This window comes from Phacochoerus africanus, chromosome 2 (genome assembly GCF_016906955.1).
Source record: "Phacochoerus africanus isolate WHEZ1 chromosome 2, ROS_Pafr_v1, whole genome shotgun sequence".
NCBI classification, from domain to species: domain Eukaryota; kingdom Metazoa; phylum Chordata; class Mammalia; order Artiodactyla; family Suidae; genus Phacochoerus; species Phacochoerus africanus.
The window spans coordinates 277,466,688-277,492,674 of record NC_062545.1 but is presented as its reverse complement, the minus strand read 5'-3'; positions in this window follow the sequence as shown (position 1 = coordinate 277,492,674).

Below are 25,987 nucleotides of genomic sequence, written 5' to 3'. Positions count from 1 at the left end.
CCAGGAACTTCCATGTGCCACCGGCATAGCAAAAAACAAACAAACAACAACAACAACAACAAATTGTCATTGCTTCCTAAAATTATCTGTTCATCCAACTGACTCTCGATTAAATTACCAGTAGTATTCTCTGCGGTGGTGTTGGAGGGAATTCAACAAACAAGTTTCCAGCGCAGAAAAAATAATGAAATAATGGGTGTCCAAGGACAGACCCGAAAACTCTGCTTCGGTTCTGGAGTCACCACGTAGCCCCTCCACCCTGAAAGTTACCACATGTAAAAGAGTTTGGTGCTGGAGATTCAGGCCCATCGGGGAAACTGAGCAAATCCAGAAATAACCCCAAAAAGACATGTGGGAGCTTAGAATGGGATACGTTGGAGGGAGAAGCCGGGATGCAAGTGAATTATGTTGGGACAAATGACTAGTCATTTGGAGAAAAAAGCTTTAAGGGAGAACTGAGTCCCTACTCTCTTCTTACCCCAAACAAATTCCAGAAGGACAGAGTTTCAACATGAAAAATAAAGCCATAAAAAGTAGGGGGAAGAAAACTCAAGTGAGCTGATCATACTGTCTTAGAGCAGGAAAGACTATTCTAGACAGTTCCTGAAAATACTTGCATCGGAGAATGTTGATTTCTTTGAGTACATAAAATCTGAGGGTCCCACAAAGTATACACACATGCACACCTGTGTTTGTGTGCATATAGCATATAGATGCTCTTACCTATGTATGCGTGTGTATGTATGCGTACGTATCCAAATTCGAAGATGACTTAGCCAAAAACAAAGAACAATAAGAACAAAATACTTGCTACAGGATAGATCAAGGCTCAATTCCTTAATAAACCAAGAGCTTATACAAATCAAAAAGCCAGCAGTTCGGAGTTCCCTGGTGGCTCAGTGGGTTAAGGACCTGGCATTTTCACTGCTGTGGCTCTGGTGACAGCTGTGGCACAGATTTGATCTCTGGCCTGGGAAATTCCACATGCCAAGGGTGTGGGAGGGGAAAAAGCCTACAAGTACATGGAAAGATGTGAAAGAAACCCAATTCAAGTTTTCTTTTTTTTTTGGTTTTGTTTTTGTTTTTTTTTTTTAAATCTGTTTATCACATACCAACTTTAGATTGGTAGGAAAAATTCCTTTTCTTTCAGTTTCTTTCTTTTGCATTTTCTATCAGCGTTGATTTGCAATGTGCCAATGTCTGCTCCACAGCAGCGTAGCATACGTACCTACACATTCGCCTTCTCATATCAGCCCCCCATGGTCTGTCCCACGGGATCAGACACGGTTCCCTGTGCTGTCCAGCAGGACCTCATTGCCCGCCCATCCCAAAGGGAATCTAACGCAGATCATTTCTGAGCTATCTCGCTGGCAGAAATGTCCAGGTTTGCTGAGGGTTCAGGAGAAGAGGAAGCCTGATGCCAGGGTGCCACGCCGGTTGGTTTTCTCATTGGCAGGACCGCGCTCATACGGATCACTTAAAATGCACCTTCACCATCTCAGGAATTCCGCCGCAGTGACCTCACGTACTTTTGTAAGCCTACCAAGGGACACACCGGGGGCTGTTTACAGTCCCCTTGCTCGTAAAAGCAAAAGCTCTGCAAACAACGGAGGTGTTGCGCTGGCTCTTAGGCACAAGCCGTGGGTGCTGCTCGAGACGCGTCCCCGTGAAGCCAGCGCTCTCGTCATCCTCGGGATCCAGATGAGGAAACTGAGGCACAGAGAGGTTGGGTCCCTGTCTACGGTCACACAGCAGGCGAAGCTGTGGGAGAGGCTGCTCCCGGCAGCCAGTCCTGTTATAAGCACGGTGGGCGTGGGGTGTCCTGGCTAACGAGTTATTTCTCGAAATGATGTGCAGCATCCTTGTTAAACAGTTTAAGGCCGATTTCACCCACGGAAGCCCTCTGACAGCAAAATGCAGGGTGCTCCTGTTTTACAGCAGATGTGGGGACTCTACCGTGTCCTGGAGACCACGGGAAGGTGCAGGGTCCTGAGAAGGAGCCCCGAGCACCCGCGAGCTCCGTAGCTTTTGGCCGAGGGGCCTTTCCCCCCCAGGCGAAGCTGCAGCCCCTCCCGCCTGCTGGAGCCTGGCCAAGCTGGCCAAGCAGCCCCTCCCCCCTCCATGGAACATTGTTCCCCAGCGAGGCCACAGGGCGGCCAGCCACCCTGGGCCATTTCTAGGAAGTCACCCGAAACAGGTCATAAACGTTGGGAGTAACCCCTCCTCTGGGCTCCGGCTCTGGAGCCACTCCAGACCCACTCCCCGCGCTGCCTGCCGATGGAGGTTCCGGGGTGGGGTTCCATCTAGTGGAACCAGAGAATCAATAGGGGGCTTGTCCGGCAGATGAGGTGTGGGTCCCTGGGTCACTGAAGGCCAGTGCGGAGGTCACGCTGGGGGCAGGGACTGGGGAGCTACAGATAAGGTGTTCGATGCCTCCTATGTTCTTGCATCCTTGCGCCCAAGAAGGTTCCTTGTGGCTCTCCCTCCACAGCCGCCCCCAACCGTCCCAGGGTCCTCGGGGGGGTGGGGGCCCAGGGGCTGCTGTGGGCATCCCAGAGGGAGAGTCCTGGCCCACTCTCGGGACCGCTGGTCACCCTGCCCACTGCGCATGACTCCGCAGTCCCCGGAGGGGCCCACAGGGAGGGGGTGTGGACTGCCCAGCGGGGAACCAGGAGCAGGTTAGAACCCACCCCTCCACTGACAGGGGATTCATTGTCTGAATTATCCCCCATTCAGCCAAGATGACCTTGGCTTTGCCCTTCAGAGAAACCAAAGTCAAAGACGGTGAGAGCTGGAGCGGGGGACAGACCGTCCCTCGGGGGGCCGGATGCAGCCTTGCACTCCAGGAGCGGTCTTGGCGCACTCCCGGCACCCCCCCATCCTCAGTTTCCCGCAGGAGAGGTGGCCTGGAGCAGACTTCTCAGACCCTTTCAGCTGGACCTTCTGGGCTTCCTGCTTTGGAAATGTCCTTGGGGCGATGGGGCCCAAGGAGGACAGGACACAGTGGTCACGGTGAGGCCGTCGAGGGACAGGGAGGAGGCAGGTTAAAGGGGAGCACATGGGCTGGGGAGGGGGCAGCACGCAGGGGCCTGGACAGCATCCGAAGGCCAGGCTTCAGGAGACCCAAGAGCCAGGGGAGGGGGCCTGGGCCCGGGTGAAGCCCCAGAACGCCCAGCGCCCCTGGAAGGGGACGGAGCAGCCCAGCCTTGGGGCCGGGCCCTGCCCCACGGCCACAGCTGGGGAGCAGCTGTTCGCATCCGAGGCCTCCCCCGCTCTCCCCACATCCTTTGCTCCGAGCGCTTTTCGCTCCAGTTGGAATTTCGTTCCAAATGGTAAATATTTTATTTCCATCTGTGCGGCTCCCATGCAGATGACTTTAACACAACACGGAAAATACCTTTGGCTCCTCAATTCAGCTCGGGAGTTGAAAGTCCAGAAGATGAGTCCGCTGGGCCATCAGAGGGCAAGATTTCAGGCAAAATTCCCTGCCTTCATCTGGACCCCGAGAAACCGAGGGACTTTGTCCCCGACCCCACCCCCACCCCACCCTGGGGGCCCTGCTTTGGGGCTAGGAGATACATCGTCAGGGTGAAGAAGCAGGGGGTCCACATAGGAGTTTTTGTTTCAATCCCACGTGTTGACACACACCCGAGACCCCCCCCAGAGTTCCCTGGTGGCCTAGGGATTAAGGGTCAGGCCTTGTCACTGCTGTGGCACACGTTCCATCCCTGGCTCTGGAACTTCCACATGCTGTGGGTACAGCCAAAAAAAAAAAAAACTAGAATAGACCCTCCCCCATGCGAGCGGAGCACAGTAATCAGAACCACAGCCCTGAGTGACCTTGGGGAAATTACCTGCCGTCTCTGATCGTGCTTTTCCTTTCTGTAAACTGGAGGTGAAGCACTATTTGTTGCAAGCACCATAAAGAGATGCCTAGAAAATGCTTAGCCCATTGCTGGGACAGTTGCAACAGAAGCAGCTGAGACTATGGGCTCTTAGCAATGGGGGGCACCCTGCAGCTGACGGAAACGTGCTTGCATTGCCAATGGGCAAACTGGGGGCTGCCGGTGTGTCAGGGGGTGCGTGCTCAGCCCCAGAGCACAGCCCATGCTTGTCCCACCACGTTGCTCCCCAAATCTATTACGTCAGTCTCTTGGGTATCTGTCTCCCCTGAGCATAAATCGAGCCACAGAGTGACGGCAGCTGCCCTGAGCCTGGAGCATCGCGGGGCTGCCCCCAGCGCGTTTCCAGGGCCCCCTGACCAAGGAGGAGGCCCGGAGCCTCGGCCGCTCACCCCGGGACCCAGTGGCCTCTTAACAGGGTTCACACCCGAGAACAGCTGCTCGTAAAGGCGGTTTTCATTAATTTTCTGGAAGTTGGCGTTTTCATTTCCACGTGATCGGTCTTGGGAGACTCGGAAGAGGAGGACCAGAGCAGGGCTGGCCTCCTCCTGCTCCCTGGCACCCTGGTTTTATTTATTCCCACATTATGTGTGTCATCTTCTCCCGTCTGTGTCCAGTGCTCTGATCCCGAGAGGAAGGGGAAGCCGGCGAGCAAGTCCCCGAGGTGCTTTCTTGGGCCTGAAGGTCCCACTTGCAGCAGCTCGGAGTCGGGGGCGTCGAGACCCTAAAAAGTCAGCGAGGCCCCTGCGGTGGGTGGACATCACGTCACTGCTCTAGAATGTTCTTTGAGCAGCCCCCAAACTTCCTTTCCACGGAGGGGACCGCTGTGGTCCATGAGGCCCAGGGGGAAAAACATGCAGCCACGTGCAGCAAAAAAGCAGCGTTGGGATGGACGGTCCTTCTGTCCAGTTCCAAGGGTTCCGAGTGCTTTATTTTCTGCAGGCTTCCACGAAATCGCTAAGACATGGTCGGACACAGGGGTCATTTTCGGTGTGAGGCCAGGGCGTGGGCGGGATGAAGTCATACGCACTGGGCTGCTGGGATCCCGGACACGGAGGAGCGGCCCAGGGCAGCCCCACGTGAGCACAGAGGGCGGCCGGCATCCGCCCTCAGACAGGGCTCTGGTCCCCGCGGCCTCCGAGTGCACAGGTTGAGGGCTGCCTGTTCCTTCCTCTGCTTTGAGGTGCTGCCTCCGTTAAGGCACAGGTGGGCCCCAGCCTCTCACTCCAGAGCGGTTTAAAGTTTCACAAGGTGACAGATGCTGCAGCTCAGCCCGAAGCCATGAGGGCTCTGAGCCAGACCCCGACACACCTGACCCTGTGGGCAGGGACGGTGCCTGTGTCCGGCCTGCCTCCGTCTCCTCATTTGTACGTATATTCGAGGAGCTAAAATTTGCAGTATTTAAAAGTAGTTGAGGCACTTTAAAAAAAAATTACTTATTTTTTTTCGCTTTTTAGGGCCGCACCCATGGCACATGGAAGTTTCCAGGCTAAGGGTCGAATTAGAGCTACAGCTGCCAGCCTACACCACAGCCACAGCATCGCTCAATCCAAGCCACATCTGTGACCTACACCACAGCTCACGGCAACGCCGGATCCTTAACTCACTGAGCGAGGCCAGGAATCAAACTCGAATCCTCACGGATGCTAGTTGGATTGTTTCCACTGAGCCATGATGGGAACTCCCCCAGAAAAACACTTTTTAGGGCCATACCTGCAGGATATGGAAGTTCCCAGGCTAGAGACTGGATTGGAGCATCAGCTACCAGACTACAACCACGGCCACAGCCACGCCAGCCCCGAGCCGCATCTGTGACCTACGCTGCAGCTCATGGCAATGCTTGTTCCTGAACCCACTGAGTGGAACCAGGGATCGAACACGCATCATCAGGGATATTACTCGGGTTATGAACCTGCTGAGCCACAACAGGAAGCCCCTGTCAGGCAACATTTGAAGGTACCAAATTCCACTGAAAAGCTTTGATCTCGCCTCAAAAAAAAAAAAAAAAAAAGGCCTGTGTGAAGTCAATTCTCACAGCAGGTGGCTGGGGCTCGGTCCTACCTGAGGATGCTCTGGGAAATGGTCCAGCCCTGCGGTCCCCAAGGAGGGAGCTGCGGTACTTACGCCCCCGTCATGATAGCCGGGCACTCCCAGGCACAGAGGGGCTGCCTCTGGGTTCTGGGCTGCCAGGAGGACACTGAGGGGAGGGCTGGGGGGTTGTGGGTGGGCACAGGTGCTGCTGCTCCCGGGCTTGATCATAACAGCAATAACAGAGCACCCCAGCCCAGCAAGGCCCCCTTCTATGCACCCCCAGCATCCTACCCGCTCTCCAGAGACCACCTCTCTCTGGGGTGCCAGCCAGGTTGATCACCCACCTGTGTGGTGGGGGATGACGTCCCCAACGAGGTTCTGCCTCCCCCGAACCTGTGACTCTGTGACCCAAGGGGACTCTGCAGATGCTGAAATCACATGTAAATTTAATGCTTCATCAAGGACCTTGAGGTGGGAGGTTTTCCTGGAAGAGGTGGGTGCGCCCAGTGCCACCCCAAGGGTCCTTACTAGAGGGAAGCAGGAGGGGCAGAGTCAGAGGGGCAACATGGGGACAGAAGCCGAGGTCGAGGGGAGATGATGCTGCCGGCCTTGGAGACGGAGGAGGGGCCAGGCGCCAGGGAACGTAGGCGCCTCTGGAAGCTGGAAAAGGCAGGGAAGCAGAGCAAGGCGGCCAACACCTTGACGTGTGTCCGGGGAGACTGGATGAGGCCTCGGACCTCCAGAACTGCAAGGTCATACGTGTACTGTGTCTAAGCCCCCGGGGTCTGTGGCGATGGGTTCCAGGGGCAGTGGGTGTGGTGGTTAAGAACCAACCGGGCGCCGATTATCCGTCTCTCCCCTGCGTGCCTTCCTCCCGGAGCTGTTTTATGTCCGTACCTGCCAAGTGGCACAACTCACCCATCATCCCACCGCTGGAAAACACTCTGCCGCACGGACCCACCACCGTCCACCTGTCGACAGGTGGTTGAGCCGTTTCCTCGCACGGGCGTTGTAAACAGTGAGGTGACACACGGTGCTGCCCTCGTTCCTCTTTTGTAGACGACAGCTTCTCTGGACTCGCATGTCCTGCTGTTTATTTATTCAGCGAATGCTTCCTGAGCATCTGCACACGATCCGCGTGGCTGGGAACACAGCTGGGCTCCACACGCAGCGGGCCCGCCAGCCACACCCCACGGGACACAAGTCCGACTGCGGGGCTCCCTGGGGGCCCTTCACCTGGCCTCCCGTGAGAAGGGAAGCGCTCTCGTCTCCATCCCCCGCCCCGCACCCCAAAACCCCCAAGAAACCCTCGTGCCTCTGCCCCAATTTCCAGACAAGAGGAAGCCGTGTTTTGCGGACACAGCCACGCCATCGGGCAGTTCAGGAGGGGCTCTGGGTGTGGAAGTGACACATTCGCCCAGGTGTGAGGGATGGTGTCATCGCAGGGGCTGCCCTGGGCCTTCCCATGTGCCAGGCGAGGTGTGCCCCTCTGTCCTCGCATGCTCCAGAGTCATACGTGGTAGCAATGTCCCCACGGCACGGACGAGGAGGGAGGAAAGGAGGGAGGAGTCACCTGGCCAGGTGAGCCCCAGGTGGGCGGGATAACCACGGGGCCTTCCCTGCTCTTCTGCCCGAGGACCTTCCACCCCTTAGGGGACTGTCCTGCTTGATTCATCCCGTAGACGGGAGACGCCTAAAGGAAAGCCAGGATTTCCATAGTCAGGACGCAGGCCAGGGGCTCCAAGCCTCTGACACGCTCAGAATACAGGGACCTAATTATTTTCATTATTTTTTTTTCCACACCCTTGGCATATGGAAATTCCCAGGCCAGGGATCAAATCTGAGCTATGGCTGGGGCTACTCCGCAGGTGCAGCAATGCCAGATCCTTAACCCACTGCACCAGGCTGGGGCTTGAACCCACGCCTCAGCAGCATCCCAAGCTGCTGTAGGGACAAAGCCTGATCCATTACCCACTGCTCCATAGCGAGAACTTCCACAGAGACCTAATAGGAATGGTGAAATCATTCCTTCACTTATAAAAAAGAAATCTACTGAGCTCTGTCACGTGCAGGGCGCCGGGCTTGCTGCAGGGCTAGACCACTGGGTGATTCAGAAGGAGCCGTACCCCTCGGAACATGCAGAGGGTCTGATTTCCTCCTTGAGTCAAGTTAATTCAGAGGGTTTACTCACACAGGGATGGTGGCCATGGTTCGGAGAAGGGGCACCCTAGGGGCAGCGAGGTGCCTGGGGGCTGTCATCCCAGCCTCAAGTGGGGAAGGGAAGGGGTTTCCAGACCCCATGTGCATAACGCAGCTTGAGAGGAGATGACATCACGGGGGGTGGGGCACACCCCGGACCAAGCCCCTCCCTCCTTCCCTTCCTCCCCCTCCCAGTGGCTGAGCCCAACCAGAAGTCAGAGGGCAAGGGGCCCTTTGATGTAGCCCACCCTGGGCAGCCCTCAGGGCAGAGAGCAGAGGGGGGAGAAAGGTAGGCAGCAGCTACTGAGGCGCAAGCAAAACACTGACGCATGTGAAAGGTGCAGCCGCCGTGGGAGACAAAGCCAAATGCAGAAACAGGTACCAGGAGACCCAGAAATTCCATCCCCAGCTACAGACAAATGGAACTGTAGGGATCAAGTGCATGCACACAGGGGCTCACGGCAGCACTTCCCACAATGGCACAGAAGGGCAGACCCACCTGTCCACCAGGAGGAAGGATAAAGAGACAGGGTGCATCCACACAGTGGAATATTATTCAGCCATAAACAGGAACAAAGCACAGATTCATGCTACCATGTGGATCGACCTTGAAAACATGACGTTAAGGAAAGAAGCCAGACACAGAAGGACAAGTATTGTAAGACGCCACATACCTGAGCTATCTAGAATTCATAGGGATGAAATTCCTAGAGATAAAAAGTAGATCGGAAGTTGCCAGGAGCCTGGGGGAGGGGGAGCTTGGGTCTGGGTGGCGAAAATGCTTTGCAAATAGATAGCGGTGATGTGCCGCTTTGTCAATGTAACTAATGCCACGGAATCGTACATTACACTGGGTGAATGTTTTCGTATGTGAATCATATCACAATAAAGCTGTTTTTTTAAAATACGCCTGACACTTTCCACCCCTCTGCCCCTCACGGCTCATCGAGCCTAGTCCATCCTCTGGCTGAAAACCTCGCATCCCCAGCACAGAGGATGCACGGCGTCCCGCGAGCGGTCGCATCATCATGGGTGGTGATGATGACGGTAGGGCACTCCCACCTGAAATGAGAACCAGCTGCACCAGTGCTTTGCCCGAAGGGCGAGTGGAGAGGGGCAGGGGCACAGGAAGAGGGTGGGACTCTCTTCCACCTCACACTCCATTGCCCCTTGACCTGGTGGACCTCAGCTGGGGGGGTGACCCCAAGGTTCCACTTGCCAGGGACCTGGGTCCTCCAAGGCCCTGCCTTTGTTCCCTTCCCTTACGGGGACTTTCTTAGGCAAACAGTGCAGCCTGGGTTTGGTGTATTTCTCCAACCTGTCAGGGTCTTTTAACTGGTAGATTTAGTCTGTTTACATTTAGTGTGATGAGTGTACTTGAAATCACTGTCGTCCGTGTTTGCGTTTTTATTCTTCCTGACCTGTGCAGGCGCCTACCTGATCCTGTCTTGCTTTCGATGGACTGAGATTCCCTTCAATTCTAGTTTTCCCCTCTGCTGGCCTTCCACTCTATTTCTACCCATTTTTAGCAGTTATCCTTATGGATTTGACCTGCTACCTTTCTCTGAAACAAGAAGAGGAACCTAAAATACTCTCATTCCTATCAAGCCTTCCCATCTTTCTTATTATTCTTGGCTGGAGTTTTAGCTCCATCTTTTAATCCCTCCAGTGAGATTTGTTTTCTGCACTCACAGTGGACAAGGCTGGTAGTGGGCTGGGCCTCTTCCTTGTACCATTTCTTCCAACAGCAGCACCAGTCTGGCTGTGAGCGTGTGTGTGTGTGTGTGTGTGTATGTGTGTGTGCATGTGTGTGTGTGTGTGTGTATAGGAGTGCCCTTCAGACAGTGGAGGCTGCTTGGCCTGCAGGGGATGCAGGCTGTGCCTGACAGCTCTGCCTCCCTCCCTGACATCCAAGCACGGCCCCAGTCTGTGGTAATCATGGAAGAAACTCTAAACAAGGCCTTTACAAACCAGTCCTTTGGGCACCCTCTCCTTTGGATTATCCTCTTTCCTCCTGAACTGTATTCTTTCTGAGTCCATTTAGTGGGGATTTGGGGGATGCTCGAGCTCAGATCTTGTGTGTCTTTCTCCATCATTATCTAAACGACATTTCACAGGTACACAATGGAGGGGCAGTCGTTGGAGAAGCACTTTGCAGCTATTTTCTACTGCTCTTGGCATCCTGTTGTTATTTGAGTTTGTGGTTGGCATGGTTATCCTCTGAGGGAACGTCAGTCTTGTCTGTCTGTCTGGTCCCACAGGACCCTCTCTTAGCTTTTAGCTCCAGTGGTGTGGCCGGCATGGCTTCCTTCTCCTGACCCAGCTCCCGGGATCTGAGGATACGTGTCTGTCATCACCGTGAGACCCGCCTCAGCCGTGCTCTTTTGGATCACGGCCCGTCTTCCACCTTCCCCACCCCCTCCTGCCCCAGGACAGTGATCCCACCCATACAGAAGCAGGATTGGCCCACGTGACTTCCTTCCAAGACTGGGTCACCAAGGTCAGTGCAGCCTCCCCTTGCTCTCTGGGGAAGCGGCCACCATGCCATGTGCCCCTCTGAGGACACCTGAGTGGCCCAAGGGGAGGCCAGGGAGGCAGGAGGTGGGGCCCCACCACTTCTCCTGCCAGGTGAGAAGACCCTCAGAACGTAGATGAGCGGAGGAGGCTGGCAACTGTGGGAACTGGCTGCAAGGGGGCGGGGGCTTGAACACGCTGTGAAACATGCTACAGTGGTGGTTGCACAGCCCTGCGGACACACGAGGAGTCACCGACTTGACAACTGCGCAGGCGAGTTATATGACACGTGACATGCACCCCAAGAAATCTCCTCAAGAAACTAGACCCCGCTTCCACCGAGAGGGTAAGTTCCAAGTCCAGCCTCCACACATCTGAGCCCCGACTCACTTCCTGCTGGTCCTGAGGATGCCGAAGGCCCTTGATCCAGCCTTCCTGCCGGCCTCTCGCAGAAACATCTGACTTTGTTTTCTCCCACATTCACTGATGCATTTGAGGGGATGTTCATTGCAACATATCCAGAATGTCTAAGTGCTGAGAAGCAGGAGGGGATTCAACGTCACGTTGGTAAGACAGCAGGATCGCTGGCGGGCAGTGATCCCCGCCGGAGCCTCATCAAAGGACCTTCAGGAACAAAGCCTCTGAGCACAGGCAGCCCTGCCCCTCAGCAGCTGTGAGGCTCCAGGGAAGTCCCTGCACCTCTCTGAGCCTCAGCCTCCACAGCTGCAAATCTGTTCCCCTGGTCCACTCCGAGCGCCCTTGGCCCCCAGCGTCTGCCTCAGCCCGCTCTCCGCTAGGAAGGTTCTGGAAGCTCTGCAGCCACTTGACGTCCCCCTTCTCAGGGCATCCCGCCCTCTTCCAGGCCTGGGACTCTTAGCGCATGTTCCAGGGTGTCGTGAGTCAGACATTTCATGCCAGGGTCTTGATTCCTCTGCTGATTTTCAGCCGCGGGACCCCATCAGCCTCGAGCGCCCCGTGCAGGCCTGACCCACCGTCGGGGCTCAGCGTTTATCTTCCGAACGACTCTCGAAGGCGGTTTTCTCTCCTCCCTGGCTGCACAGCCCCTTTGGCGCAGAGCCCCGGCCCCACACCTCCCCTTTCCCATCGCCACTGCCCCTGGCGCGGACTTTGGTTTGGTTTGAACTGTCTTCGAACTTGTGGTAGAATACAGATAACATAAAATTTAGCATTTTAACCACTTTAAAGGGTGCTCTTCAAGGGCCTTTAGTAAACTCACGCTCTTGCGCAACCACCACCCCCTCTCGTTCCAGAAGAGCTGGCCCTGGGTTTTCATCCTGTGTTCACGCCGTGATACTTCGCTCTGCGGGTTCCCTGTGAGCGGCCTCCGATCCTCAGGGAAGAGGCAGGATTTCCGTGGAGAGCGACCTGAACAGAGAGTTTGGCCGTCCGGGCTCTTTCAAACTGGTGTCAATCCTGAAAAGGCACGGCTGGTGAAGGTGAGCTGAGGGTTTCTGGGGCAGCCCCCATCCAGGCGTCCAGCTCTTTCTGAGTTTTGGCAACCGAGGACCTCTTTCCACGGCTCGCAGTGCCTGGGCTTGGGGGCCCTGACACCCTGGGAGCTGCCCAGACCGCGCTGTCTCTGTTTCCCTGGGTGACACGCAAAACTTTTGTCTCCTTGGCTCTGCGGATGAGCTCTGTGTACTACAAACTGCCAAACGCCAGGGGTGAGGGCCAGACCTGGCCTCCTAGAGGGGTGGGAGGGCCACTCAGGCCCAGAGCCCCCCGCCCACCCGCTGTGGGCCGCACTGTCAGAGGAGACCCCCCGGGGGGCCCGCAGCAAACACCCAAAGGGCAGCAGCCCTTGTCCCCGAGCCCAACGCCCGGGCCTCTGTCTCCTTTCTGTTGTTCTCCATGCAAAAGCATCTTTGCCAAACACTGGGTGGGAACATCTGAGCAGCTCTGGCTGCCTCTCAAGCCCGGGATTCGAACACAGCGATTCTGTATGCGACTCAGGGCTGCTGGCTGGTCGGCGGGTCTCGGGCTGTGGGTCTATGCAGTTTGGCCATGACAGGACAAGAGGGCCCACCTCTGCCTCCTCCTGCAGCCCGTCTGAACCCTGGCCGGCTCCCTGGAGGGGGAGGCAGGGAGGGGAGGGAACAAGAGAGGCTGGCTCCCCTCACCTTTCCCGGCGACGTGCTGGTCCCCGCCGCACGCCATCCGGTCAGGAGTGCCCTGAGGAACCCCAGCCCACCGCCCTGGACCTGGGCCAGCCCCCCTCTCAGCTGAAGCTCCGAAGGGCCAGAAGGAGCCGGGCAGGTTGGGAGACTCAGCGGAGGCCCCTCCGTGACCACCCAGCACAGTGTGGAGCTGGCGGCCCTGAAGGCTCTGGGCTGTGCGGGGCCGGAGGCTCCAGCGGAGCCGAGACAGGCAGCACCCAGGCCCCGCCCTGCAGCAGGGCCACAGGGGGCTCGGGGAGGTGTGAGCGGGTGTTCCTGGCACAGCAGGGGACCTGGCACGTTGCCTTTTGAAGGAATTTGCCAACTTGAACAAGGCCCCGAGTGTCCGCGGTGTGATGCCGGTCCGAGAAGCGCTGGCCCCCAAGTCCTTCCCTTGCTCCTGATCCAGCCTTTGCAGGTGAAAATGACCCTCGGGGCTTCCCGACCAGCACGGTCCATGGAGCGACTGGCTCGGTCTCCAGCACGTCCAGGAGTCAGTGTCCTGGGCAAACACGACGGGGCTGGGGCGTAGGCGCCAGTGAAACGGGTCAGAGGCGGAACCGAACGAGAGATGGGAAACGGCACCTTGCGTCCAAAACCCCTAAAGCCGTCAGGTGCGTCTCTGCACCACGGAGGCGGTGAAATATGCACAGAGGGCAGATAAAGGGAGGGACCGTCCTGACAGGGCGGGCGGGGCAGCTGTCTGCGACCTTCTGTCACGTGGTTATCAGGCCAGAAAGGAGCAGGAGGAACTGGAGGGGGGAGAGGAAGCGGGGGGAGAGGGGGGAGGGGAGGAGCCTCGAGGTCTCTCCCTCCTCGGGGTCTGGACGGAAGGCGCGGGCAGCCTGGGCGGCTGAGGACAGTGGCTAAAGGGACTGCTTGCTCACACGTGCCTGACCGGGAAGGGGGGAGCTGGGAAGAATGGCCCTGGGGGAGCTGTGACCCCATCACTGGGGACAGGGGTGCTTGAGCGTCTGTGCCCCTGCCCACCCTGGAGGAGGGAGCCCGGAGGAGTCTGTCAGAGTATCGCTCAGTCTGGGGGGTGGCCCCATGCACCAGTCAGGGTCTATTTTTTTTTTTCCATTTTCGTTTGAAATGTCTAGTGTTTGAAAACTTTGGTAAAAACTAAAAAGTGAGTGGTGAGGAGGTGGAGAGGGCGGATGCCAATCCTGGTCAGAGAGGGCGCAGGAAAGCCGACCGCAGGCAGAGAAGGGAGCCCGCGGCTCGTCCCCTCCACCCCGCAGGCCCCCTCCCCGTCCGCCTCGGGGACCCTGCGGGCTGCAGGCCAGGGGGAGACGCTTCCCAGGAGGCAGAGCTGGTCTTGCCAGGACACCCAACAATAAATGGGTAAAATATGAGTAACAGGTTTCTGGGAGAATAAACAACATTTTGGGCAAAAGCGAACTCCATGAGATACGCTGGCAGTTATCTAACGGGTTAGCACACTTTTTATTGTGATTCCATGGGTGTGAAGCCTTTCGGAGGCTGGCCCATGACGCGACCCTGCCAGGCCCTCAGACCGACTGCACCAGGCAGAGCTCAGAAAACTGGGCAAACGCTCCCATCTGCTGAGTCCAGGTCCCCAGAGGTCAGGGCCAGGCCTGCAGCCAACGCACAAACTCCAGGAGGACAGGCAAACGCAGGGCCCAGAGCAGCCACCTGGCCCTCCAGCTGGCCCAGGCCCCCGAGACGCCTGACCCCCAGGCCCACCCTGCCCCACGCCACCTGGCCCACAGCAGGGGCCACAGTTCAGGTTTGTGTCATGGTTGTTTAGCTCCAGGAGCAGTGACCTCACCAACACAGAGAGAGGACAGGGCCCCTGGTCCTGGGGAGGGGGGCGTCAAGGGACAAGCCAGTGGAGGGACCCCCCCCAGCCTGTAGGAAGGGAGGGGGGGCTGGAGAGCAGAAGGGACTCCCATTACAGCCCCTGCCCCCCTGATGAAATCCGCAGGCAGAAAAGCTGTGAGCTCGCCCCAGGCTCAGACACATCTGGGGGGGACCCGGCACCCTCTTCCTGGCTCTGTGTCCCCAACAGGTCGCCCAGCGTCTTGGAGCCTGTTAGCTGCTCTGTAAGTGGCTTACCCAGAGCACCCTCAACCCAGGCCCATGGGAGGCGGCACGAGGGAAGGCCCTTACGGCAGCTCCCTCCCGCCAGAGGTTGGGAGGCGAGTTCGTGTCCCGGAGCCTCTGGAACAGATGCGCACAAACGGTGGGCTGAAAACCAGACATTCCCTCTCTCCCAGGTGTGAGAGGCCAGATGCCTGAGATCCAGGTGTCGACAGGGCCCAGCTCCCTCTGGAGGCTCCCGGGGGGTTGTCAGCCCCTCCCAGCCGCTGGTGGCCCCGGCGTCCCTGGCTGGCGGCCGCATCTCCGGCCTGAGCTCCGGGTCCATATCACGCTCTTCCTGGTGGCTCTGTGGGTCTCTCCAGAGCCCACCTACACCCAGGGGATCTCACCTCGAGGTCCTTAACCACCACATCTGCAGAGACGCTCTTCCCAAATCAGGGCACATCCTAAGGCTCTGGGTGGGCACGAATCTGGGGGGCATCTAATGAACCCATGGCACTGGGATGCTCGGGTAGCTGGACCGTCTACGAATTTCATTCCGGATCATGTAGGGGACCGGTAAAGTGTTTGTTAAAAAAGCAGGGTTGGGTCCGATGGGCTGAAAACTGTGCATTAAAGCCGGAGCCCGGGGGCAGGGGGAGGTGGAATCTGAGAAATGGGTCCAAGAGGGTCCACACGCATGGTCAGCCCAGAGCAGCCGCAGCAGCCGCACAGGGGAATGGTCTTGGGGCAGGAGGGGGCTGCCCAGAGGGCCGGGCCTTTGTCGTCCACTGACTGGCCTCCGCTGGACTTAGAGGTCACCTCCCTGAGCCCACAGAGCCTGGAGTGCTCCAGGGAGCCTGGCCCGAGGGCTTCTGGACACAACGGCCTGTGGTGGCTTTGTGCCCCCAGGGCCCAGGATGGGAGGGGGCGCCACCCACTCAGGCACCCCCGCCCCTCTTAGGGTGTTCCCACACCTGCTGGGGCTGAGAGGTTGTGCTTCCCACCCAGAAAGAAGGCCAGGGCTCAGGCTAAAGCCCAGGTCTTGGGATCGAAGGTGGGGGTGCAGGGAGGATGCTGAGGGGGGGACTCCGGGTGGGCATATTTACCTAAACAGGGAGGCAAGAAACACGGTGGCACTTTTAGCCCTTCTGGGGGAGAGAAGGCAGGATTATTTCTCTCCCTCTCTCTTTTTTCTTTTTAGGGCTGTACCCATGGCATATGGAGGTTCCCAGGCTAGGGGTTGCATCAGAACTACAGCTGCTGGCCTACGCCACAGCCACAGCAACGCCAGATCGGAGCCGAATCTTCAGCCTACACCAGAGTTCACAGCACCGCCAGATCCTTAACCCACTGAGTAAAGCCAGGGATCAGAGCAAACCCACGTCCTCATGGATCCTAGTCAGGCTCATAACCCACTGAGCCCCCAGGGAAACTCCCAGAATTATTTCTCTTTTAATAGTTCAAACGCTAAAAAGACACTTTGAACAGAGCGAGGCGAGCCAGAGGGCAGGGGGCCTCTCACAGGCCGGGGCAGGGGCAGCTCAGCCCCCCCGCCCCGGTGCAGGAGAGACAGGTCAAGGGGTGATGGACCTGGCTCCGTGCCCTCCAGACCCCTGGGGGCTCCCTGAGAGGCAGGTAGAGGCTTAGACCCTCTCAGTCCATCGTAAAGAAAAATATTCCTTTTTTTTGTTTTGTTTTGTTTTTTGTTTTTTTTGTTTTTTGTCTTTTTGCCATTTCTTGGGCCGCTCCCGTGGCATACGGAGGTTCCCAGGCTAGGGGTCAAATCGGAGCCGTAGCTGCCAGCCTATGCCAGAGCCACAGCAACGCGGGATCCGAGCCGCGTCTGCGACCTACACCACAGCTCCTGGCAATGCAGGATCGTTAACCCACTGAGCAAGGGGCAGGGATCGAACCCGCCACCTCATGGTTCCTAGTCAGATTTATTAACCACTGCGCCACAACGGGAACTCCTCCAAAAAAATAAGTTTCTTAGAATGGGCAGGCAGCAAGCTCTACTTGCAAAGTTGTTCTTAGCGGCATCCTGCAGGATAATGAAGCATTCAAACTCCCCAAGTGCAGTGGGGGTGGTTCATCTGGGAAGCGTCTGCCCCGGGCAACACCCTGCAGACATTTAAAGGGCCTGCAGGCTCGCTTGGGGGATCATATTTACAGGACAGAAGAGAGGTGCGTCCAGCCCGACCGCCCCGCTGTGACACACGGACGAGCCTCCCAGAAGGGACAGCACTGGTGCACATGGCAGCTATTGGAGAGGACGAAATACACAGAAATAGGAAGCGCAGGCTGCCTCCCTGGCCACAGGTGCGCCACACATGAGGGGCAGGAGGCGTGTCAGCCCCAACATGGCACCAGAGGACGCCCACCCTGCCAAGGCGTCCTCAGCTACCATCCCACCGCGTCAAGGAGCTCTCCCCAGAGAGCGGAAGTTCGTGCGGGCACCCGGGAAAGGCCACTTAGCCTGAGCGGGACACCCATGATGTGTAGGGGAGGACAGCGGGGGGCAGGAGCAGGACGTCCCCGAGGAGGGCCCAGGAGACGGGCTCCATCAACCTTCCTGCCCAGCTTCACACCCCCTGCAAGCTGGGCCATGACAGCAGCCACGACACCTCCCCCAGACCCAGTGCTCATCAGGGGAACTGGGGATGGCGGGGGGCAGCCCTCCTCCCATCCTCTCCCAGCCCCTCAGGTGTGGTCCCCAGGACACCTGTCATCATGCCTGGTCCACTGAACAACCCGGAAAGGTGCCACCACTGCCCCCTACCTCCCTTGTAAGGAGAGGAAACTGCAGCTCAAAGCCTGTTTGTCCCCAAGCCACACAGTGCAGAGGGGCCAAGGGCTCAGACCCGCTGTCCAGGGCGCCTTACCCAGAGCCAGTGAGAGCGAGGGAGCGGAGCCAAGAGGGCGGCTTTGGGATCAGCTGGACCTGAGTTTCGGTCTCCACGCCGGGCTCAGTTTCCTCATCTGTAAGCGGGAACGCCCGGAGGATTAAACAAGGCAGCCTGCTTTTCCTGGGCTGCCCCCAGCCTGGCACCGGGATGGGTAGTCACTGACTCTCAGCTCGTACCCCAGAGTCAGGGAGCTCTTCGGCCACCAGGTACCTCGGGGCTCCCGCTTCCACACAGGACATGGTGTGGCCCTGCCTGAGCCCCTTGGTGGCCCGGAGGCCCCGCCCCGCACTGCAGAAAAGCCCCTGGGAGGGACACTGCTTCCCCACGTGGCTGGGCCGGGGAGAAGGCAGTGAGGGCAGGGCAGTGAGGGGCCACGGAAGTAGCAAAGCGCCCACCCCAGCCCACTGCAGCCTCCAGGCCCAAAGCCCACGAGGAGGGCGCCAACTGCCCCTGCCCACCCGTCCGGCCAGGGTTCCAAGGACCAGGCCTCGGGCCCCACATCCCAGGGACTGGCCGGCCTTGGCCCCTCCTCGTCAGCGGGGCTCCCATTGGAGCTGTCACGGTGGCCTGCCGCCAGCACCCGCCGGGCCGAGAGCTCGATGACATCACCCCGGCCCGGGCGGCGGCTAAGTGGAAACAGACGGTGCCTCGTCCAGGCCAGGACCCGCCTCGGGAGGCATCGTGCAAGCAGCCCTCCCCTGGGTGGGCCCAAGGTGACCAGAGGCGCCAGGGCAGCTGGCCCGTCACCGTCCCTGTCCCCGAGTCTTCACTGCTGCTCCCTGGGCTGGGCTTTGCAGGCAGAGGGGTGCCCGGCGTGCCCGGTTCACAGGCATCTCCCAATCCCCAGTGAGGCACAGGGTTGGTGTTCAGCAAACAGCAGCAGATGAAGGGCCGCAGTCCCCTCCCTGGTGGGGTCACCACCGCCGTGCCTCCTCGCAGCCTCCCCTGGGCTTCCAGTGGCCACCAGAGACCAAGGGCTAGAAGATTCCTTCCACGGGGAGAGCCCAGAAGGAGCCAATCCATAGAGACAGAAAGTGGGTAAGTGAGGGGTAGGCGGGGGCGGGGGTCACAGCTCAAAAGTGCAGAAGTCTCAGAGTTCCCATCATGGCGCAGCGGAAACAAAACTGACTAGTGTCCATGAGGACACAGGTTCGATCCCTGGCCTCACTCAGTGGGTTAAGGATCTGGCGTGGCTGTGGCCGTGGTGTAGGCGGCAGCTACAGCTCCAATTGGACTCCTAGCCTGGGAACCTCCGTAGGCTGCACGTGGAATCCTAAAAAGAGGAAAAAAAATGTGCAGGATTCTCTTCCAGGTGACAAAACTGTCCGAAAATCGAGAATCGTGACACACCTGGGACTCCACTCACGTGGCTGATGGCTTAAATGGGAGAATTGCGTGGCCTGTGCATTGCATCTCATAAAGCTGCTGAAGCAACGACCCGAGAGCCTTTCCTGATAAGCTGGGGCCTGGAGTCCTGGAGCCGGGAACTCCGCTCTGAGAACCATCCACAGGTTAGGGTCCATCCAGCGGTGGGCCTGGGGTCTGTGTGAGCCCACCCACATTTGCAAACAAGGCCTTCTCTGCTATCGCTGGAGATCAAAGACCAGGCTGACTCCTACAACTGTTATTATAACTGCCACCGCAGAGCTCATTGGGTCTTGTCTGGTGCTTGGGAGACCCCTAGACCAGTGGTACAATGGACCCCATGTGATGGGGAAGCTGAGTGCAGAGGGGTGCACAGATGGTGGGGGTCTAGTTGGGCTCGAGACCCAAGGCCAGCACGCAGTCTGTGCACGGGACACAGAACAGCCTCAGGAGCAGCACAGGAAAATCAGAGGGGACACAGGTCAGGTTCCCACAGGCAAGAGAGGTGTGACCTTTGGGGTCACCTTCTGCCAGACGCAGATCTGCAGCTTACCGTAACTTCACAGAGTTCAAATTCTCTTTTTTTGTTTTAGGCTACACCTGCGGTATGCGAAATCTCCCAGGTCAGGGATCGAACCGACACCACAGCAGCAACCTGAGCTGCAGCAGTGATAACACCAAATCCTTAACATCCTGAACCCAGGAACCCACTGAATAATTAATGGTAAACAGCAAAGTTCGCAGGCACACTCTGTAGACAAGAAATTGTCCTTAGCCTTAAACAATGCCCTAGGACAGCTTAGAAAGGATAGCTCTTTTCCCCTTATTTTCAAACTTTAAATAATTTTTCTTGACATCAAAGAGGATACAGATAAAAGGAAAGATAGTCCCTGTGCATGGATTAGGAGAATTAATATTGTTAAAATGTCCATGCTGCCCAGGGCCGTCTACAGATTCAGTCTAATTCCAAGGGCATTTTTCATAGAAATTGAATAAATGATCCTAATGTATATGGAACCAAATAACCAAAGCAATCAAAGTAAAATGAAAGCACTCTCGAGAACAAAGAACAAAGCTGGAGGCATCACACTTCCTGGCTTCAAACTATGTTACAAAACTATAGTAATCAAAGCAATGTGGTATCAGGAGTTCCCTGGTGGTCTAGTGGTTAGGATCTGGTTCTGCCACCACTGCTGCCCAGGTTCAGTCTCTGGTCTGGGAACTGAGATCCCACTCAAGCTGATGAAAGCTTCAACCAAAGAAAAGAACAGAAAAATGTTTAAAAAAAAAAAAACCAGTGTGGGACTGGCATAAAAACAGATACATAAACCAGGGGAACAGTATAGAGACTCCCCCCCCCAAAAAAATAAAACCACATGTATATGGTCTATTAACTACAACAAAGGAGCCAAGAATATGCAATAAAGATAGTTCTTTCAATAGAGGCAGACCACACTTTAATGCACTTTACGGATATTGTATTTTTCACAAATTAAATGTTTATGGCCACCCTGCCTTGAGCAAATCTATCTAGACAATTTTTCCAACAGCAGTTGCTCATTCTGTGCCTCTGTGTCACATTTTGGAAATGCTCAGGATAGTCCAAAATGGCCCATTATTGCTAGATTCGTGATGGTGCTCCATGACCTCTGGTGGTACCACTACAATTGTTTTGGGGCATCGTGAACAGAACCCGCATAAGACGTTGAACTTTAGTGATAAACTGTGTGTGTTCTGACTGCTCCACCAACTGGCCGTTCCCCCATCTCTCCCTCTCCTCGGGTCTCCCTGTTCCCTGAGACACAACAGCATGGAGATGAGGCCAGCTGATGACCGCACAATGGCCCCTAAGTTTTCAAGTGAAGGGAAGAGTCTCACATCTCTCGCTTTAAATCAAAAGCGAGAGATGATGAAGCTTAGTGAGGAAGCATGTCAGAAAGCCAAGAGAGGCCAAAAGCCAAGGCCTCTTGTGCCAAATGCTGAGCTAAGTTGTGAAGGCAAAGGAAACGTTCTTGAAGGAAATTAAAACTGTTCATTCTAAAAGTTTTTAGAATACACCGATGATAAGAAAGCAAAGCAGCCTTATTGCTGATACAGAGGCGGTTCGGTCTGGGTAGAAGATCAGGCCGGCCACACCGCTCCCTTGAACCAAAGCGTAACCCACAGCAAGGCCCTCACCCTCCAAGTCCACGAAGGCTTCTGAGAAGGTGGCGAAGCTGCGGGAGGGAAGGGTGACGCTGGCAGGGGCTGGTCCCTGAGGTTGAAGGCAAGAGCCCTTTCCGTAGCATCACCGCGCAAGGGGAGCAGCAGGTGCTGATGCAGAAGCTGCAGCGAGTTATCCAGAAGCTCCAGCTCAGAGAGTGAGCGCAGGCCGCCGCCCCGAACCACGGATTTTCCGTGCAGAGGAAACAGCCTTCCACTGGAAGAAGATGCCGACCAGGACTCGGGGCTGGAGAGGAGCCGGTGCCTGAATTCCAGGCTTCAAAGGCCAGGCCGCCTCTGTCGTTAGGGGCCGATGCTGCTGGTGACTCGGAGCTGAAGCCACTGCTCATGGACTATCCTGAAAATCCTGGGATCCTTGAGAATGATGCTATATCTACCCTATAAATGGAACAACAAACACTGGATGGCGGCACATCTGTAGCGATATGTTAAGCCCATGGTCGGGACAAACTGATGCCACCAAAAAAGACTTCTTCAAAATATGACTGCTCACTCACGAGGCCCTGGTCCTCCACGGGCTCTGATGGAAGGTGGACAATGAGATGAATGCTGTTGCCACACCTGCTGACATGACGCCTTTCTGCAGCCCATGGATCAAAGGGTCCTTTCAACTCTCAAGTCTTACAATTTAAGACATTTTATAAGGCTCCAGCTGCCATGGGTAGTGATTCCTCTGATGGATCTGGACCAAGTAAGTTGAAAGACTTCTAGAAAAGAGTCACCATGCTAGATGCCATGAAAAAAATTTGTGAATCATGGGAAGAGGTCAAAAATGTCAATATTAACAGGTATTTGGAAGAAGTTGATTCAAGACAACAATCTTGGCAATGATTTTGGATTTGACACTAAAAAGAAAGACAACAAAAGCAAAAAATAAGCAAGTAGGACTACCTCAACCTAAAATCTCCCACACAACAAAGGAAAACATCAACAAAATGAAAAGGCAACTTATGGAATAGGAGCAAATATTTGCAAATCATATATTTGGTAAAGAGTTGATATCTAAATTATATTAAGAATGCATACAACTCAATAACAAAAAAAGAATATATATTTTTTTGTCTTTCGTCTCTGGTCCTTTTAGGGCCACACCCACAGCATATGGAGGTTCCCAGGCTAAGAGTCGAATCAGCGCTGTAGCCTCCGGCCTATGCCAGAGCCACAGCAACGCCAGATCCAAGCTGTGTCTGCGACCTGCACCACAGCTCACGGCAACGCCGGATCCTTAACCCACTGAGCGAGGCCAGGGATCGAACCCACAATCCCATGGTTCCCAGTCAGATTCGTTTCTACTGTGCCACAACGGGAACGCCAAAATGAGAATAATTTGATTTAAAAATTGGCAGAGTAGGAGTTGTTGTGGCTCAGTGGTGATGAATCCAACTAGTATCCATGAGGTTGCAGGTTCAAACCCTGGCCCTGCTCAGTAGGTTAGGGATCTGGCATTGCCATGAGCTGTGGTAGCTCGCAGACACCACTCGGATCCTGCATTGCTGTGGCTGTGGTGCAGGCTGGCAACTGCAGTTCCAATTCGACCCATAACCTGGGAACCTCCATATGCCAATGGTGCAGCCCTAAAAAAGAAAAAAAAAATTTGGCAGAGTAATCGAATAGACTTTTTCCAAAGAAGACATATACGAATGATCAATAGGTACAAGAAAAGAGGCTCAACATCACTAACCACCAGAAAAATGCAAATCAAAACCACAGTGAGGTATCACCTCACACCTGTCAGAATGGCTGTTTCCAAAAAGACAGGTGATAATGAGAGTTAGCAAGGACTTTGAGAAAAGGAAACATTTGTTGGTCGGAATGCAAATGGAAAAGAGTATGGCCATTCCTCAAAAAGTGAAAAGTAGGGAGTTCCCATTGTGGCGCAGTGGTTAACGAATCCAACTAGGAACCATGAGGTTGAGGGTTCGATCCCTGGCCTTGCTCAGTGGGTTAAGGATCCAGCATTGCCGTGAGCTGTGGTGTAGGTTGCAGATGTGGCTCGGATCCTGCATTGCTGTGGCTGGGGCGCAGGCCAGCGGCTACAGCGCTGATTCGACTCTTAGCCTGGGAACCTCCATATGCTGTGGAAGTGGCCCTAGAAAAGGCAAAAAGACAAAAAAAATGAAAAGTAGAACTGCAGTGTGATCCAGCAGTCCCGCTCCTGGGTACTTCTCTGAAAGAAATGGAATCACTGTCCCTAAAAGATATCTGCACCCCCACGTTCACTGCAGCATAATTCGCCGTGGCCAAGACATGGAAACAACTTAAGGGTCCATGGATGGATGGGTGGATGGGTAAGAGATGCAAGGATGGGAGAGGCTTCCCTTCACTTACATTTTTGGTGAAGGACAGGTTAGGTTAATGAGGTCACTCGCTCACTGGGGAACAACAGCGCTTTAAAAAGTTGTTTTAAAGCAAAGCGGGACCGAGATAGTCAGGAATAAGGAGCCACAATCAGAGGGGAGATCAGACCCCCAGACACGAGTGGATCCTGAACATGCTCTTCATCGAGAGCTTGTGGCAAAACCAGATGGACCTTGGGTTTCAATAGCCTCAAGCAAGACCCAGAGACCCCAGCCCAGGGCCAGGCACCCAGGCAGCCCCAGGGAGATTCTCCTCATGGAGCTTGGAACACAAAGAGCCTCCTCTTGGACACAAGTGAAGTCGAAACAGACCCAAAAGATGCCCCTCCCCACCCCAGGGGCCATGAAGGAGCTGCCTCTGGGCAGAATGTAGGACGGGACATGGGGGGGGTACCATCACTGGAAACTGGGACCACCGTATACCCACATCTCCCGGTGACTCAGAGGCACCTCATGGGCTAATCTAGACCAAAGTTACCCCGGTTCTGTGGTGCCCAGGGCCCAGAAGGACCCAACCTGGCCCCCCCCCCACTGATACCATCTTCCTCAACCTCAAAGGAATTCCACATATTACCTCCTAACCACAACAGGTCTCAGTACGAGCACAAACGGGCACAAAACCCAGAGAGTGGGGGACACGAGGGGAAACAGACCTGCAGGTCTCAGATGCTGGAGAAATCCAACGTATTGTAAAAATCACTCTGCCTCTACGGAGCTTAAAGAAATCAGAGCCAGGTGGAAAATTCTACAGGAAACTATTAACAATGAATTGACAGAGTAAAAACAAGAAGAAAGCCGGACATTAAAAAAATACAATAAGTAAAATTATTGATTGAATTCTAATTTTCGTGGTGTAGCCACTTCTACTGAAGGAGCAGTAACGAACCAAAAAATAGATGTTATAAAGATTGCAGCACAGAGAGGCGGGAAGAAAGGTGAGCGATTTGGTGACATGGAGAAAAGGGTGGCACGGTCCAACCTTGTTCCAGGAGATGAGAAGAAGCAGTGATTGAAGAGGGGACTTCCATGAATGTTGCAGAACTGATGGAACTCACGCAAAATAGCCCAGAAGAGCCCAATGAATCCCAAGTAGGATTAATACCAAGGAATCTATACCTAGACTCATCTTAGTGAAACTGCAGAAAGAAAGAGAAATACAGTTGACCCTTGAACCACACAGGTTTAAGCTGAGCAGGTCCACTTATACACAGATTTTTTTTTTTCAGTAAATATATTAGGGAAAGTTTTGGAGATTTGTGACCATATGAAAAAAGCCACAGACCAACTGCATGCCTGGAAATAACAAAAAAGAGAAAAAGTTATGTATGTCATGACTGCATCTATGTAGATAAATTTTATCTAGTCTATCTTTACATAGACATAAAGGAACTGATAATAATATTAGATTAATAATGTGTTCATTTCCTTACGGTTTTATAACTTTGCTTCCGAAGAGTTATATTACTATACTGTATGTTTCGCTCCCCCTCTCTCTCTTTTTTTATCTTTTTTTTTTCTTCAGGATCGCCCCTGTAGCATGTGGAAGTTCTCAGGCTAGAGGTCGAATCAGAGCTACAGCTGCCTGCCTCCACCACAGCCACAGCCACATAGGATCTGAGCCGCATCTGTGCCCCACACCACAGCTCATGGCAACGCTGGATCCTTAACCCACTAAGCAAGGCCAGGGATCAAACCCGCGTCCTCACGGAGGCTAGTTGGGTCCTTAACCCTCTGAGCTACAGTGGGAACTCTTCTCTCTCTTAATTGGAGATGGTGCAGAAACTGAGTTGCAGCGTATTATCAGAGGTAAGTGGGGGTTTTTTAGTACAGCAGTGTTTCCAATATCATGTTAGGACCATGGCTGTCATACTGTAATAGTCTCATAACATAATATATAGATAATGTCTTGTAATATGATTCCATAAGCATCTCATGACAATTCCTTCAGTAGTGTGCAGACTAGGCTGCTGGGGAGCCATGGTATCAATTACATCAGGCAACCATACAACAGTCATACGGCTGCTTCCTTATGATCCAGGCGTGAATTGCTATAGCGGTAAATAAACAGGAATCTTTCCACCTTATCTTTTCATTTCTGATGTCTATAGCTCTAGCACACGCCCTGCGTCTATGTTGCACCGCAGTAGTGACGTGGGAACCGACAGGCAATGGTCTCATAAACAGATGCTGTGACCTTACGTCATGGACGTAAACTTATGTTATGGATACACACAGTATCATACTTTAAATGTATTTTCTCTTCC